At 42.6% G+C, this 16695-nt stretch overlaps 1 protein-coding gene across 2 annotated transcripts in view; it reads left to right on the plus strand.

The window, feature by feature from the left end:
- The window catches only part of RASGRF2 (Ras protein specific guanine nucleotide releasing factor 2), a 1720695-nt gene that overhangs the window by 292459 nt on the left and 1411541 nt on the right, over positions 1–16695 (plus strand). The window lies entirely within an intron of this gene.

The following is a 16695-nucleotide window of genomic DNA, read 5'->3' on the forward strand; positions in this document are numbered from 1 at the left end:
CAAGCGGACAGAGATATTGGTGGATGCCAGCCTCGTCGGCCTGGAAGCCGTCCTCATCCAGGAGCAAGAACCAGGTTGGTGGGCTACACTAGCCTATGCCAGCAAGTCGCTCTCCCCGACTGAGAAGCGCTATGCCAAGATCGAGAGGGAGGCCCTAGCAATCCGCTGCGCATGCCAGCACTTCCATCTGTACATCTGCGGCCGCCTGTTTAAGGTCATCACTGATCACCAACCCCTAGTGCCTCTGTTCAGAGGATCCGCGCCCCACACGCCACTACGGACTGAAAGGTGGGCCATTGGACTCCAACAATACTAGATGGAGGTCGACCCGAGGCTAAAAACCCTGCCGATTTCCTCTCGAGACACCCAGATCCACATGGAGACAGTAGCAAGGAGCCGGACTCAGAATCCACAGAGGCACACCTGGACATGATCTCAGCGATCACGTGCCCTTGAGTGCTGACACTCAAACAGATAACAGTCGCTGCAGAAGCAGACTCAGTCATTGACAAGATCTGGGCAGCCGTCTAAGGGGGACACTGGTGTCAGTTCCTACAGTCTGCTAATTCGTGGTCCGGCCCGGAGAAAGAGAGCCTCATGCACATGTGGAGGGTCAGGGACGAGTTAAGCATCACTCAAACGGAAATCCTACTGAGAGGACCGTGCATTGTCATCACCGCGTCCCTCCAGCTGCGAGCAACACAGCTAGCCTAAGGGGGCACCAGGGAGTGGAGAAGATGAAGGCACGCAAATGCGGAAAGGGTCTGGGTTCCAGGAATGGACGCCCGGGTCGTCAAGACGGTCAGGAGATGCCCCTCCTGCAAAGTGACAAGCGAACTCGAGAGGCCTGTGCCCATCCACACTGAGGTGCAGGGGAGAGGCCCCTGGGAAAAGATTAGCATTGACTTCAGGAGCTTCCCGGATGGCCGAGCCACCTTAGCCATAATCGACAGCTACTCCAAGTTTTCTCTGGTGGAAGTGGTCAACTCAACAGCGTTCTCACACGTGGGCCCAGTGTTGGACAAGATCTTTGCCATGTACAGGTGTCCCGAGGAAATCAGAAGCGACAACAGGCCCCCGTTCCAAGGCCACGAGTTCTGCAAGTTCATGGCATCCAGCACAGGTGTATCACCCCACAATGGCCCCAAGCGAACGGCGAAATTGAAAAGTTTATGAGGACCAGAAACAAGGCTCTCTGCATCGCTGTAACCGAACACGCTGACCCTGAGCAGCACCTCCAGCAATTCCTTCAGTAATACCGGAGCACCCCTCAAAGCTCCACACGTCAGGCACCTTGGGCATTAATGTTCAATGGATCCAGCTGTGACGGCCTCCCTACCGGCCCCGGGTAGGCCCCCCTCCATTCAACGAGGAAGGTGCCCTTAGGAGGAGGGAGAAGCACAACCTAACAGCCAATCAGACAAGGAGGGCCATATCCCTCCAGCTCCAGGAAGGAGACACCATAATTCTGAGAGATCGGAGGCCTGGCGGGAAGTTCTGGATGCACTATGAACAAGGGTACTGGACTGCGACTGATGAAAAAGGACCATGGTGATGGCTGAGAAAGAAGGGGAGACCGTAACCCGCAGCATCTCGTGGTTCGAGAGAGTGGATTGTCCCGCCACCATAGCCGAACCAGGGGAGCGAGAAGCCAGCCAAATTGAGACCGGAGGGGCCAACGGCAGCAAACCGGGGCAAGCACCACTGCCCAGTACTCCGGAAGTGACCCACGGTACCCCGGAGGAACCGCCCATGCTCAGTGAACCAGTGGCGACACCCCGACCCAGCCTTGGCAGTCAAAGATATGCTCTGAGAAGCAATCGACAGCCGAGCACCCGGCTTGGAGACTTCGCAGGCCAAGTGAGTGAACTGGGAGACACTTGGGAAGCAGTCAAGGACTGAGTTGGGATGGGATGTGATGAGTCAGCGTGCTAGGCTTTGGGCGCAAACTCATGCGCTGGAAATGCACGGGCCCGCACTCACGCCAGATGGATGAATAGAAATAAAAATGGACGGGACTGAGGAGTCAGTCCGCTAGCAATTGAGAAGTGTGTGTGTGCGTCTGTCATTGCTCGAGCGTACACCCGCAGCACGCTAGCGATCAGGTTGATCCCAGCAGGGAATCATAACAGTTAATACAGATGTACACCTTGTCCACCAAATCTTTCCTACATGGTTAACGGTAAATGGTCAAAATATCGATTTCAAAATATAGACAGACCAAAATATCGAGTCCAAAATATAGAATGGACAAAATATCGAATGGACTGAATATAGACATCAAAAATATCGTTTTGAAGGTAAGTAATGTAATATCGATTTTAAAAATATAGACAGTCAAAATATCGAAGTACATAATATAGTTTATTAAAAATATCGAATTTTTAATAATATCGATTTTTTAAAGTGTTTTTTATGTTAGTATATGTGTGAAAAGTGTATATATTTTCGAAATTTTTTTAAGTAATTTTTTTATGTTATTTAATTATTGCGTAATTTAATTCTGTAGCGGGTTGTGGGTTTATAGGGGAATAGGGTGGGAAGTAATTTAATTATAATTAATTAAATATGTTAATTAATTAGTTGGTATTTATTTAGAATAAATTGTTAATTAATTTTTAATTGGTAATTAATTAATTCTTAAATGATTATTTTTTATTAATTGATTAATTGATAATTATGTGAATAATATGAATTTATTTTCTGTAGCGGGTTGTAGGTTTATGGGGAATAGGGTGGGAAGGAATTTAATTATAAATATTTAAATATGTTAATTAATTTATTGATATTTATTTTGAACACATTGTTAATTAATTTTTAATTGATAAATAATTAATTCTTAATTGATAATTAATTTTTATTTATTGAATAATTGATAATTATGTGAATTATATTAATTTATTTTCGCTAGAGTGGGAATAGTAAAATGTACCCCTATGCTATCCAAGGCTTTCCATACTGTTGCACTCTCTGGAGTAGGAATAGTAATTTTTACCCCTACGCTATCCAACGCTTTCCCTACTGTTGCACTCTCTGGAGTGGTAATAGTAATTTTTACCCCTACGCTAGCCAACGCTTTCCCTACTGTTGCACTCTCTGTTGTGGGAATAGTAATTTTTACCTCTACGCTATCCAACGCTTTCCCTACTGTTGCACTCTCTGGAGTGGGAATAGTAAATTGTACCCCTACGCTATCCAACGCTTTCCCTACTGTTACACTCTTTGGAGTGGGAATAGTAATTTGTACCCCTACGCTATCCAACGCTTTCCCTACTGTTGCACTTCCAGGAGTGGGAATAGTAATTTTTACACCTCCGCTATCCTACGGTAATAATATTGTGTAGTTTTAATTAATATTATGTTAATATATATATATGTTTTAACAGATATGATTGTATTTCTTTTTTTTATATAAGTTAAATTAGTTATTTAATAATTTTAAGGTAATTTAAGTATTTTTAAGTATATTTTAGCTATTTATTTTAAAAAAATAATAATTTTACATTAATTTTAAGAAATTCGATATTTTTATAATGTGATGTGATGTGAAAAGGCACTTATATAGCGCGCTACCACTCCAAGGAGTATCTTGGCGCTTCGAGACCTTGTTACAGTACGCAGCGGAATATCCATGGCATAAACTAACAGTCTGCGGGGGGGGGTCAGATTAACGCTAAGCATCCAGAATCTGATAAGGAATATATCCATGTTTTTAATAGTTTTCTGAAGATTTGCTCTGTTGCCGATTGACGCAGGGATGGAGGTAATTTGTTCCATGCCTTGGCGCCAATGACTGCTATGGATTTTCCTCCTCTGGTCATCATCCTAAACCTGGGAACATGGAGCAAATTTGCAGTGGAGGACCTGAGTGCCCGTGACGGATGGTATGGTCTAAAGTACTTACGCAAATACAGTGGGCCTTGATGGTGGAAAGCTCTGTATGTGATGGTGAGAACCTTAAACAGGATACGCTTATGTACTGGGAGCCAGTGTAAGGCATCCAAGGCTGCAGAGGCCGAAGACTTTCTAGGCAGTCTAAGGACTAACCTAGCAGCTGCGTGCTGGACCATTTGAAGTCTGTGCAGGGCTGATTTATTTAGCCCTGCATACAGACTGTTGCAATAATCCAGCCTGGATGTTATTAATGCTACAGCAACCGTACGTCTGGCACTTAGAGGAAGAAGGTCAAAGAACTTTCTGAGACCTCTAATGATATTAAAACAGACCCCTGCTACTTCTTTGGCTTGTTGGTTAAAAGACAAAGTACTGTCAAATTTAATGCCCAGGTTTCGTGCTGCATTGATAGTTTTTGGGGGGGCTTCAACTTTTTCGGGCCACCAATCTTGCGGAGAAAAACAATTGTTGGGACCAAAAGGCACGATCTCTGTTTTAGCAGAATTACATTTTAAGTGGTTGTGTGTCATCCACTCAAAAGTTGCTGGCAAGCATTCTCTTAATGTCAGTTCCGCATTGGATTGATTTTTGTCCAATATCAGGACCAACTGGGTGTCATCCGCATAGGCAATTGTACTGATGTTAAAAGAAGAAATTAATTTTAACAGGGGGACCATATATACGTTAAACAAAGTGGGGCTCAAGCTTGAGCCCTGCGGGACCCCTGTTCTCATAGTTTTTTCTTCAGAGCAAAAATTACCCGGCATAACGATCTGATGCCTATGCGCCAGGTAGTTTTTAAACCATTCGAGCACGGTTCCTACTATGCCTGCATTAGCAAGGCGACGTAAAAGGATAGCATGGGAAACCGTGTCAAATGCTGCAGAGAGATCTAATAGGATCAGGACAGCCATCTTTCCCTGATCCAGTGCAGCACGAATGGTTTCAGTGGATGACAGAAGCGCAGATTCGGTGGAGTGGTGGGTCCTAAAACCTGCTTGACATGGGTGCAAGATGCCATTTTCTTCCAGAAATGCTGTCAGTTGTTTGTTGACATATGATTCTGTAATTTTGCAAATAGCGGGAAGAAGGGAGATAGGACGTAAATTGGACAGAGTTGTAGGGTCCTGTATAGCCTTTTTTGCAGTGGTCTCACTGCCGCCACCTTCCATTGTGGGGGAATCTCCCCTGATTGGAGGGACGAGTTGATGATGGAATTTATGCAGGGATTGACCTCATAGATTATGGATTTAAACAGTACAGGGGGGCAGGGGTCGAAAGGAGATCCTGATTTAAGGGCAGATATTCCCTGAAGGGAATCTTCCAAGCTAATATAGCTAAAGCTTTCCCATCTAGGTTGATGCAGGTTCAAATCCATTTCATCCCCAAGCTCTTCTTTCTCAAATTGGGGAAAGTCTTTAGTGAGGATGTCTATTTTTTGGGTGAAATAGTTGGCAATATCATTACACAAAGTCTGGGAGGGAGGGATCTCTTGGGTTAGAAATTTGGGCTTAATGAAGCTATTAACAATTTTAAAAATGTATTTTTGTTTGTTGTTTGATGCTTCAATACGGGCGGTAAAATACTTGATTTTTGCAGTTTTAATAGAGGCATGATATAATCTCCTGGCACTCTTATATATTTCCTTTGCTTTATTTTCATAGCTCCGTCGCCATTTTCGCTCTAAAAGTCTAACTTCCACTAATTGCTCTTTAAGTTTGCCTGAGTACCAAGGAGCGGATAATCTCCTTTTCCCTATGGTACAAGTTTTTTCTGGGTTTCTGATCTTATTCCCAATCTCTGTCACCCATCTCTCAAACCTCTGATAGTCTGTCGTGGTGTTCCCTGAGAGAGTTGGTTTACTCTCCTTGGCCCATCTACCAAGGTCAGGGTGTTCCATAATTTTCCCCCAGCTTGGTAGGGTTTTCCCCTTATTTTCTACCTTCCTGGAAGTCATCTCATTCCCCTTTAATTCAATATTGAATTCGATATAGTAGTGGTCCGTCCAAACTTGTGGTACGGGCCTTTTACCGTCATTTCATCTAGGTTGGAACCAATGCAATCAAGGGTATGCCCTGCCTCATGAGTTGCTTCTAACGTATATATATATAAACGATATTTTGGGGTCAATATTTTGGTACTTACCTGTTTGTAGCTAGGAATTCGATATTTTGTCTGTCGATATTTTGGAATCTATATTTTGGGTAGTCTATATTTTGTCCCTCGATATTTAGTCAGTGATCCATGGTTAACAAGTAACGGACGGCTTGCGTTCTCTCAAATAGTAAATGATGGTTGTAACGACACTAAGGGTTCTCCATGTGTTACAACTGCAACCCCTGTGCCTCAGTTGCAACTTTCCAGTGTGCCTTCCATCAACGTCTGTGAGAATTTAAAGGTATTGTTCACTTTTCTGTGATTTATTTTATGTCAACGGCATGGTGATGTCACTTTAGTTGCAAATAGGGTTAATTAAGGTTTATGTCAAGTCAGTAGCTGTGATGTCATCAGGGTGCCTATAATGTGAAATCAATTTCTGTAATGTCCCCTGGGGGTCACTTTATTTACCGCTGTGGTTTAGGTGAGTGACACTAGTGTGAGAAGATCTGTCAACTGAAGCTAGCTCTGGGTGAGCTATTGTATTATAAAGTGTGAGAAAGTTAATGACCCCAGTGGAGAAAAACTGTAAACCGTATGACTTCAGAGTCAGGTAAAAATAGTACAGTAAGCGTACTTGAAGGTAAAGTACTACAGCACATAAGCAAAATAATATTGTGCACTTGGAAGACGTTTGCACAAAGAGGAGCAGACACCCCCTGCGATAAATAAGTCACGACAAACAAAAGTAATGACTTTCAAGAAAATAATTATGTACAATATGTAGTAAGTGTAATTCTCCTGATGTACCTTATCATAGAGTAGTATTTTATGATGTACCACATTATTTACAAGCAAGATATGCATTCAGCTGAAGCTTCCGGGGAAGATATCCGAATTTGTATCCATGCTTCATGTGCAAAAGACCTACTAGCTCCTGTGTGCAAATGATATTAAACTTAATTTGGATTAACGATGACTGAGAATTATCTCGAAACAATGCAGTCATTTGTATAGATTTTACAAACTAAGATAACAGCATAATGTTTCCATTGCTCAGTGTACTGCTGTGATTATACTTCCAGTGATGGGTTCAGACCAGGTCAGGGCAATACAAAGAAAACAGCAACATACTGCGAACTGGATCTAAGCTAATTAAAGGACTACATGGTTTAACTAATAACGAAAACACAGAATGAGCTTAATTAGATTATCCATTCAAAGAGGTTGAAGAGGACCTTAGCAGTGCATCTGTCGTAAATCAGTGTTTATTTTATTTTCGTTTGAATATTTCTTCATTCAGTTTTTGCACAGAAGAAACAACAATACAACATACCTCCCCAAGTTTCTAATGCACCTTAGAGTCATTCAGACCGGTTCACATCATATCCCAGCAGTCAGAACATTTCACATCAACACAAAGGCCCAACACAAAGGCCCAACACTTCGCCGTGTGACCCATGCCTGGCTCTCACCAAGCAGTATTGAACCTTCCCTCTCTCCTAATACATTGTTTTCTCTCACCTCAATCCAGGGACCCCAGACCTTCTCGAATTTGCGGGGGCAGTCTTGATCTTTGTACGTCAATTTCTCCGCCTCCATACACCGATCCAGGCCTTCTTCCCACTCTCGCATGGCTAGCAGAGTCTGCGCCCCCAGTATTTCAGTAAATACTTACGTGCCACCATTAGGGCCTAGTTCATAAAAGGTAAGGCATATCGGTCCAGAGATTGTTCTCCCCAGATGCCTAATCCAATCAGGTCTCTTTCCCATTGTTTTCTAAGCAGGCGAAGAAACAGGAAACTGTTGCTTCTGCGTGCAGTAGGTATCCTGAAAAAATAGTTTTCTACATGTGCATTCACCATATTGGAAAGATATAAACATTGCACATAATGGACTCAATGGTGTGACGTGTTGGACATCCGCCATCTTGCTTTGGAACATCTTGCATGGAGAATGCTGTGCTGTAGCACATTTTTCACTATCTGAACTTGCAATGACAGTTTCTCTTCCAGGTCATGTTAGGCTTATACAGCATACAGTACACAGAAAAGAAAATGATGCTTTGTCTGGTAACATTGCTAGTTGGTGGGTTTTCTCACTTGTTTTAAAGTTTGCACCCACGCTTGCTGCATTGTGCAACTTTACAGTGTTTGTCGTTCCGTCAATTCCCTTCATTTGTAGGCTAGCTGGTGCTTTGCTCGCTTTCTCAATCCTCCTCCTCCTTCTCCACATTTATGTTTCATGCACTGTCTTAGTTGCTCATAGAGGTCTTCGGAGTTTCACCTTAAACCACATCACACATCTGGCTTTGGAGGGTGAGTTTATAAGTCATTATCCTTGAAACAAGGAATTTGTAGCTAATAGTGAATATATTGGTTTGAAATGCAGTACAGTTTTACAGCATTTGGAGTCATTTGTGAGACTTACTATGACCCAGACAATCCCCCTTCGTAAGTAATTGGATTATTATTAGGTGTGACTGCCTATTTGATGGAATAATCACAAATCTTGTCATGGTGCACTTTTAAGGTTAATATATTAACCTGACCACAACCCTCTAGAAGCCATGCTACAGAGCAGACAGGCTTAACGGTAACAAGACATAATATCGAAGCAAAAATATAGAATGGACATAATATCGAAGTAAAAATATAGAATGGACAAAATATCGAATGGACACAATATAGTGGTTAAAAATATCGAATTGAAGGTAAGTAATATCGATTGTCAAAATATCGAAGTCAAAATATCGAAGTATATAATATAGGCATTAAAATATATCGTATTTTAATAATATCGAATCTGTTTTTTATGTAAGTATATGTGTCAAAAGTGTATGTTATTTTTGTAATGTATGTTTAATTTTTTTTAAGTAATGAATCGACCATACCTAAGTACTCTATCCAGGAGACAAACGACCTTTATTGTATGTCCCCACCATCTTAATCAATGCTTGAACAGTGTACATCCTTGTCCAATGGCTGCTTTTCCCAGTCGCAGCTACTGATGCAATGTCTGAACCTAATTATTGTAACTGTAACTTGCTGTACCCTTATATCATGCTACTATTGTTAAGCGCTCTGATGCCTTCAGCCCATGTTTGCGCTATATAAAATTGCGGAAAAAAAATACTTTCTGTCCAGTCCAGTGCTGACAGCTGCCACGTGCACAGCAGAGGCTCCCCATCATTGACAGTGTCCACTTTTGTGAATGATTACCACCTGCCTTTGACAACTATTGAGTGGCTACTATGTAGAGTGGAGAAGCGGCCAGATGGGTGGTAGGTGGGTATATTAAATAAATAAGTTATTAAAATAAAGTAAATAAAATAAAACTTTACTTACCGTGCTCGCTATGTTGTCCTGGCTTTGGTCCTCTTCTTCCCTCATGACTTCCAGGGCCCCAGCCAACTCCCTTAAGCCATCCTGGTGCTGCTGTCCTGCTACGCTGCTCTCATGCTGCTAGGGCAGCGCCAGCATTGGAGGGAGCGGCCACTACCAGTGCCCACAAGAGCACTGGAGGCTTTTGCTTTCTCAAACCCAGCTGTCTCAGACAACTGTGCTAGAGAGGTTTAAAGTGTGCATGTGGGGCTGGCCATCAGAAGACGACCGACCAAAGAGACATACACACTTTAAACTAGTGCACAGCCAACTCACAACCCCTCCCTGCTGTTGCTGCCGTTCAGCAGGCCTTCCCCGTCCTGACACTCAGTTAGGGACAGGTTGACAAAAAATAAAATGGTTATGAATTAACTTCACTTGCCATTTTATTTTTTGTTCCTGGGGCTTTTCTGGGGGCATTTCAGAGGGTCGACGCTCCTCCGTTATGGCGGAGGAGTGTTGCCCCACTGAAATGCCCCACTGAAATGCCCGCCCCTGCAACTGTTCAATGAATGACACCCGTAGCAGGGACATAACCCAGGCTTTGTGGTTTGTGGGGCCAGACAACCCCTCAGAGGCCATAAGCTCTTGTTAGAGGGCCCCATGCTGCCCAAGGTCGATGTATATCTATGAAATAAGCACAACTCAGGGGCACCTTTTCCCATTCTGCAGGGGTCCCATCATTTTGCATTATGCCCATAGTAGTAGTTGTAAAGCAATGCTGCATTAGCTTGCAAGTTTAGAGTAAACAAGGGAACCCTAAAGGTAATTAAGGACCTAGGGTAGCAATTTATAAAACAACAATGGTCCTTAACGCATTTGATACTGAACATACAATAAAGTATAGTCAACAATGTCTGCTATATTCAAAAAAGGTGTCCAGCCAGACACAGCATTTAATCAATGTAGGGTATAAAGGAATTTCTCAAGGCAAATTATACAGTGGGATACACTCCTGTATCCAATACATGAAAACATAACAAAACAAAAATAGACAGAAAGGTTTTTCAGGCAGCGGCAGAAAGGATGCTTATGGTCAGTAATAATGCATATCTAAGCTATCCAAAAATAGTTGACACACGAATAAAACACAATGGTAAGCTGTGTGTAACTATATAACTGGTCGACGGCGGTTCGATCCCTAAAAACAAATAATGGGATCATCATCAGGACTTGTAAGTATGACATGCCTGAATATTCTAAGCAAGCCTGTAATCTGGGCATACGGGGTGCAGAAGGAACTCGGCTCAGACCATCGCACCATCGCGTCTAGCAGTTTCTGAACACTTGCCCACCGGCTGGAAGTCATCATCCTCCCCAGATGTAGACCGACGAGGAGTACAATTCCCGCGGTTCTCTTCTCTTTTATACCAACACTTGCACCATCCGTTGCAACAGGTAGCCGTGTCACACGCACAAGCTGTGACCCCAAGTCACGTTTCCAGCATCAAACAGTATAATTAGCATGTGGACCGATAACGCAATTTTGCGATCTTCAACCCATTGTGGTTCTCTCTGAGCTGAGTTCCTTCTGCACCCCGTATGCCCAGATTACAGACTTGCTTACAATATTCAGGCATGTGATACTTACAAGTCCTGATGATGATCCCATTATTTGTTTTTAGGGATCGAAACGCCGTCGACCAGTTATATAGTTACACACAGCTTACCAATGTGTTTTATTCGTGTGTCAACTATTTTTGGATAGCGTAGATATGCATTATTACTGACCATAAGCATCCTTTCTGCCGCTGCCTGAAAAACCTTGATGTCTATTTTTGTTTTGTTATATTTTCATGTATTGGATACAGGAGTGTATCCCACTGTATAATTTGTCTTGAGAAGTTCCTTTATACCCTACATTGATTAAATGCCGTGTCGGCTGGACACCTTTTTTTAATATAGCACACATTGTTGACTATACTTTATTGTATGTTTGGTATCAAATGCGTTAAGGACCATTGTTGTTTTATAAAAAGCATTATCTTGCGAGTCACAAAGATGAAAGAGAAAACCACTTTTACAATCCCTTTTCAGAATCAGTTCACAATGCGACTCTGGAGCTACAGTGGCATATTTATATTGAAGCCTTCCTGGCAGAGCAGCTGTCTGGTTGCAAAATATTTTTTGTGGACATTCTGGAAGTTTCCCTGAGATTGCATTCGGCCCATTGTTTTCTATCGGCTTTGTGGTTTGTAACTCACATTTTCCGGCTTTCTATTTGCTGGCTTTTTTTGTTTTAGGCTGTCCAACATGTCTTTGTCACCTCCATGGAGCAAACCTTGTTCAGCATCGCTCCTTGTATACTCCCACAAGTACCTACTTTCTGTAAACAGTCCTTTAAAAAAATCAGTTCACTAGGTGATTCCATTTCCACACACTATCATTTGTGCGCGGTATAGTTTTATCAGTAAAACTGTCTATAAAATTTAATTTTCATCTCAATTGAAAATGTATGTGCGTGTTGGTAGTGCCCTACCACACTATGCAGACTCCACTCCACAACAATCTAGTTCACTCTATGCCCCTCAACTCTAAGCCACGACAATCTACTCCACTCTATGACACTCCACTCTATGCTACACTATCCCACTTCACACTGGGCCACGATAGTCCACGACACTCCACTCCATTCCACTCTACAGCACTCCATGCCACTTTACTCCACTCTATGTCACTTTACTCCATTCTATGCTACTCCTATTACTTTACTCCATGCTCCTTCACTCTACATCACTCTACTTTACTCTAGTGTACTCCATCCTATGCCACTCCACTCTAGGACACTATTCCACTTTATTAAACTCCACTTCAGTCTATGACACTTTACAACACTCCACTCTACACCAGTTCACTCTAGGCCAACGTCACTCCACTCGACTCTTTGCCAATCCACAACTCTACTCCACTCCACTCTATGGCTCTACTCCACACTACACCCCTCCACCACACTCCACTCTTCACCACTCTACTCCACAACACTGGCCTGCACGACACTCTACTCTATAACACTGTACTCTTCGCCACTCCACTCACTCCCTTTTAGCCATGCTGAGCAGCAGCCCCGCTGGTGTACAACATGGCTAAAACTCCTTGGCAAAGCCAATAGCTCTTGAATAGGCGAGACCTCTTGGCTTTGCCAGACTGGTTTACCTTGTGAATGGGGTCTTTGCGTCCAGGTTTGCGCACGCGTGCTTTGTGAATATATAGTCCTTCCAGGAGCCTGGCTCCTCTCCTTTTAATCACAGCGCGGTGGCTGCCTTCACTCTGACTGATTCTGGCGGCTCCGATGGCTCCAGGTCACCAGAGAGCGTTTTGTTCAGTTGTGTTTGTTTATTATTCCAAGCAGTCTGGGCTGAAGCTCCGCTTGTGCAATAAACAACGTCACTGCAGAATGCATCTTAGGATGGGCTGCGGCGGATGTTAAAGAAAATAGCTGGCCCAACGTGCTTTGCTGACCTAGGGCAACGCAGCTGTGCTCGGTGGAAAGTTATTTCCGCTGACAGTAAACTCTCACTTTGGCGCCATCACTCCTGCTTGAGGCTAAGCCAGTATCATCACTGGCTGCATATAAATGATGCTCGTGTCTAGATGGGTTAACAGATGCAATTGCGAGTCCAAGGAGCAGGTAATCTTAAAGACAGATAGAACAACGAGCCATTGCACTGAAAGCTTGACAGTACTTCACAGTGTAGCATACACTAAGGTACGACAGGCAGTGTAAAAAAATGTAAGACATAAACTGATCTAAACATTTATAGGCTTAAAACTGTCAAAAATAAGCAATGTTGATTTTGTATACCCCGCTACAACCTGTACCCAAATGATACGTGCAGTGGACAGCCGTGGGACTTTCCTCTACACATCCATGTTGTGAGCATTAGAACTTTGTGTGCGGTCCTGGGTCTGGCCCTAGAATTGTTCCCATCAGACCTTTTTGTGCGTGGTCCTAAGCCGGGCCCTAGAACTCTTCTCGATTAGAACTATTTGTGTGCAGTCCTAGGCGTGGCCCTAGAGCTGCTTCCTACTGCTTGTTTGCATCCACTCGGCCCTCTCTCTTGAGGCTTGGACTGTGTTTGTGTCTTACGTGCAGCTCACGTAAGCTCAGAGCTTTGACACCTACGAGCTGGAGTGGCATCTCCCTCCATAGCCCTGTCTCTGACAAAGCCTTTGGTCATTGCCACTTTAAATCTTAAGTCGTGGCACAGCTGTGCCAGTGGAAGAGTTCAGTGCTCATGAAGAGGCTTAATTGACTCTTTGATATCAAAGCGTTCCCTTCCCCCTTTGGGCGTCTGAGCTAGTGTCTGGCATAGTAACGATCCAAGACCTTCAGACATCTGATGTCATTGTATCGCAGTGATAATTTCCCCTAATTTTGTTTTCAGAGAGAGGGTGGGCATTTACTTTTTCTGAACTAGAACCCCCTTAAATACACAGATGTAGTCCCACATATTAAGAGAGCAACTATTATTAACACTTCGTATTTTGGGAGTGCCCTGAAACTACCATTAGGTTATGGCAGTTCTTTAAAAAAAAGTGTTTCTCATAGTCGCAACAGAGGTCTACCAATTACTTTTTAATTCCTATCAGAAATTACCATCATGTTACATTCCAGGCACTCAATCACTAATGCAGAATTGCTATTCCCATGCATTTTCTTACTACAATCAGCCTTTCATGAATACTCATTTTATGTACACACTCTCAGCTATGCACAGAACCTTATAGAACACATTGTATTAGACCACTGCAACTAAACAGACAAAGGTCTTATGTTTCACCATTCGCTTGACTGTCCTATCTGAACTTCTACTCCTGAAACCTTCTTTTCTCTCATAGGTTCCCCTCACATCTATAAAAGTCAATGCCCTACCCTCAATCCATTGTCTTACCCCCATCATTATTTATCCTTAAAGGTCACTCTTTAAATTCTTGATCCCATGCTACTTCACTAAAAAGAAACTTCTACCTGAAGTTCCTCTTTCCATACCCTGTGACACCAGCAAGTTTAAATGTAGCATAATTACCCAAAGCCTTCTTTAGACTTAATTCCTATTTCTTACCAAGAACCCTAATGTGAAGACAAAGACAAAGCCTTAGCTTGCTTGCTGTCATGGGCAGCAAGCACTAATTCCATCTTTATGGGGGTTGGCTTTGAAGTAGACTTTTAAGATTCCTGCTTCAATTATTGTTAGACAACTCTTTATTTATACTCGATATTGTGCTTGTGGGAAACCTGATTGAGCTGAGTTTTATCCAACTCTTGATGGTTAAAAAGAGACTTCTTGTACAAGTTGAACATCACTTTTGAGAGGATGAGACTGTGGGGAATAACATGTTATGGGGTTGCACTCAGACTTGGTGGAACTCATTTTAATGTATCAATCAAATAAACTATATTCTGACAAAAAAGACCATAAAAGCACATGGTAAAATCAAATTACAAACAGATCATACACATTAAAATCACAAAGGTAAATTACTGGATTGCACATCATCATTGCCTTTCTGTGACATCATAACTGAGTCATAGTGCATATTTTTTCCTTAAACTCCTCACCTGAGTAATAAAGTTCAACACTGCATAACATATTGTTGGAGATTCACAGAGTTGTAAAAACAGTAATTATTCTTGGTGTGTTTTAAAACCTGTCCCTGCTAAAATTGGGTGTAAAAACCGGATTCTAAAAGCTGAATGTAAAGTGCAGACATACATAAAATGCTTAGTGAACTGTATGGACACTGTGTGACATGGGCAGCGGGGTAATGAAGCAAACCACGTCCAAGTAAAGGAAAAAAAAAGCTACCAAGAAGCGAATCATATTTATTCAGAGTGGGTTAAATAAAAAGTGTGTTCTGGTGCCTTTATCCGTGATAGATAGGGCTCCATGCCTTCATAAGTTGACAAAGGGATATATGTGTGTACAGTTACCAAGTTTAGAACTTTCTCAAGTCTCATCTTATTTCTATGTGCATGGTACGTGTCCTTTATCAAGGCCTTTGTGCGTAAGCCAATCTCACTAGTATTCTCAAAGACGCTGGTTAATCCTAGGTCATGAAAGGTGTTTTTTATATACTTGATCCATGTGTTGGCTAGCATGTTAGTCTGTTTCAGACAATCTTCTCCTATTCCCCGGGTGAAACTTAACTCCGGAGTAGACCAGATTTAAGATCACATCAAGATAGGTGCCAAGCCCATCTTAGCTCCTATAAAATTAAGACTCCCTTCTTTGTGAGTAATAAAACTTGATGTGGATCTGGGAATTCCTAAAAGCCTTGCTAAAAACTTGTTTTCTCCTGCCTGGAGGGTGTTTATAGATGTATGTCCCCAGACTCCTGCACCATATGTACCCACAAACATACATTTACTCCTGTATAACATTATCCATTCTTTGGAGGGATTATGTCCTAACTATTTTGCGAATCTAAACAGTTCTGTTTTGAATTGGTGCTAAATAGAATGCCCAGGTAACTAAAGCTCCTTGTTTTCTTTATCAGTGTATGGCCACTAAAAACAACTTTGAGGGGGTGGTCTTTGGCCCGCTTGTTAATACATAGGATTTATCAGTATTTACCTTGAGGTTTAGCTCCTGCATAACACTATAAAACCCATGTAAAAGACTTTCAGTCGGATTTATGACATTACAACGCATGCTTTTACCACGCATGCCTTTACATCACAGTTTTTACAATGCATGCTGTTACAACGCATGGCGTTAAGGGGTGCTGGATAGTGAATAATTTAATTTACTATTCCAACTCCAGTCCCCGTGGATAGTAGGGAAGGTGTTGGATAGTAAATTAAATCCATTCCCTATCCTAGAGCGCCCCCAGCGCAATGCGTTGTAATGACATGCATTGTAATAGTTGTGTTGTAAAGGCACTGCGTGGTAAAAGTTGCGTTGAAAAGGATGTTTCCCCTTTCAGACCATTTGCAGTGCAGGCCAGTAGGACGACATCGTCCGCATACAGTAAAACCGGGATTAGACCCAAACCAACTTTTGGGACATCAGGGGTACAGTCTGTTAAAAAGGAGTCAAGGGCATTAATATAAAAAAGAAATAAAAAAGGCGCCAGGATGCAGCCTTATCTCACCTCGCGGGTAACTTGGGCAGGGGGCGTCTGTTCGCCTGACTGGGAGTAGCGTACTCTCATATTCAGATCTTGGTGAAGACTTTGTAGCACATTCCATAGGGATGAATCCACTCCTGTAATTCCCATGATGTCCCGCTATGTATTTCTATCCCCTAGGTCAAAAGCAAAGGAGAGGTCCATAAAGGCCATATGTATGGCCCCTCTCCTGGCCTTGACATATTTACCC

Source organism: Lissotriton helveticus, chromosome 2_1 (assembly GCF_964261635.1).
Source record: "Lissotriton helveticus chromosome 2_1, aLisHel1.1, whole genome shotgun sequence".
NCBI classification, from domain to species: Eukaryota; Metazoa; Chordata; class Amphibia; order Caudata; family Salamandridae; genus Lissotriton; species Lissotriton helveticus.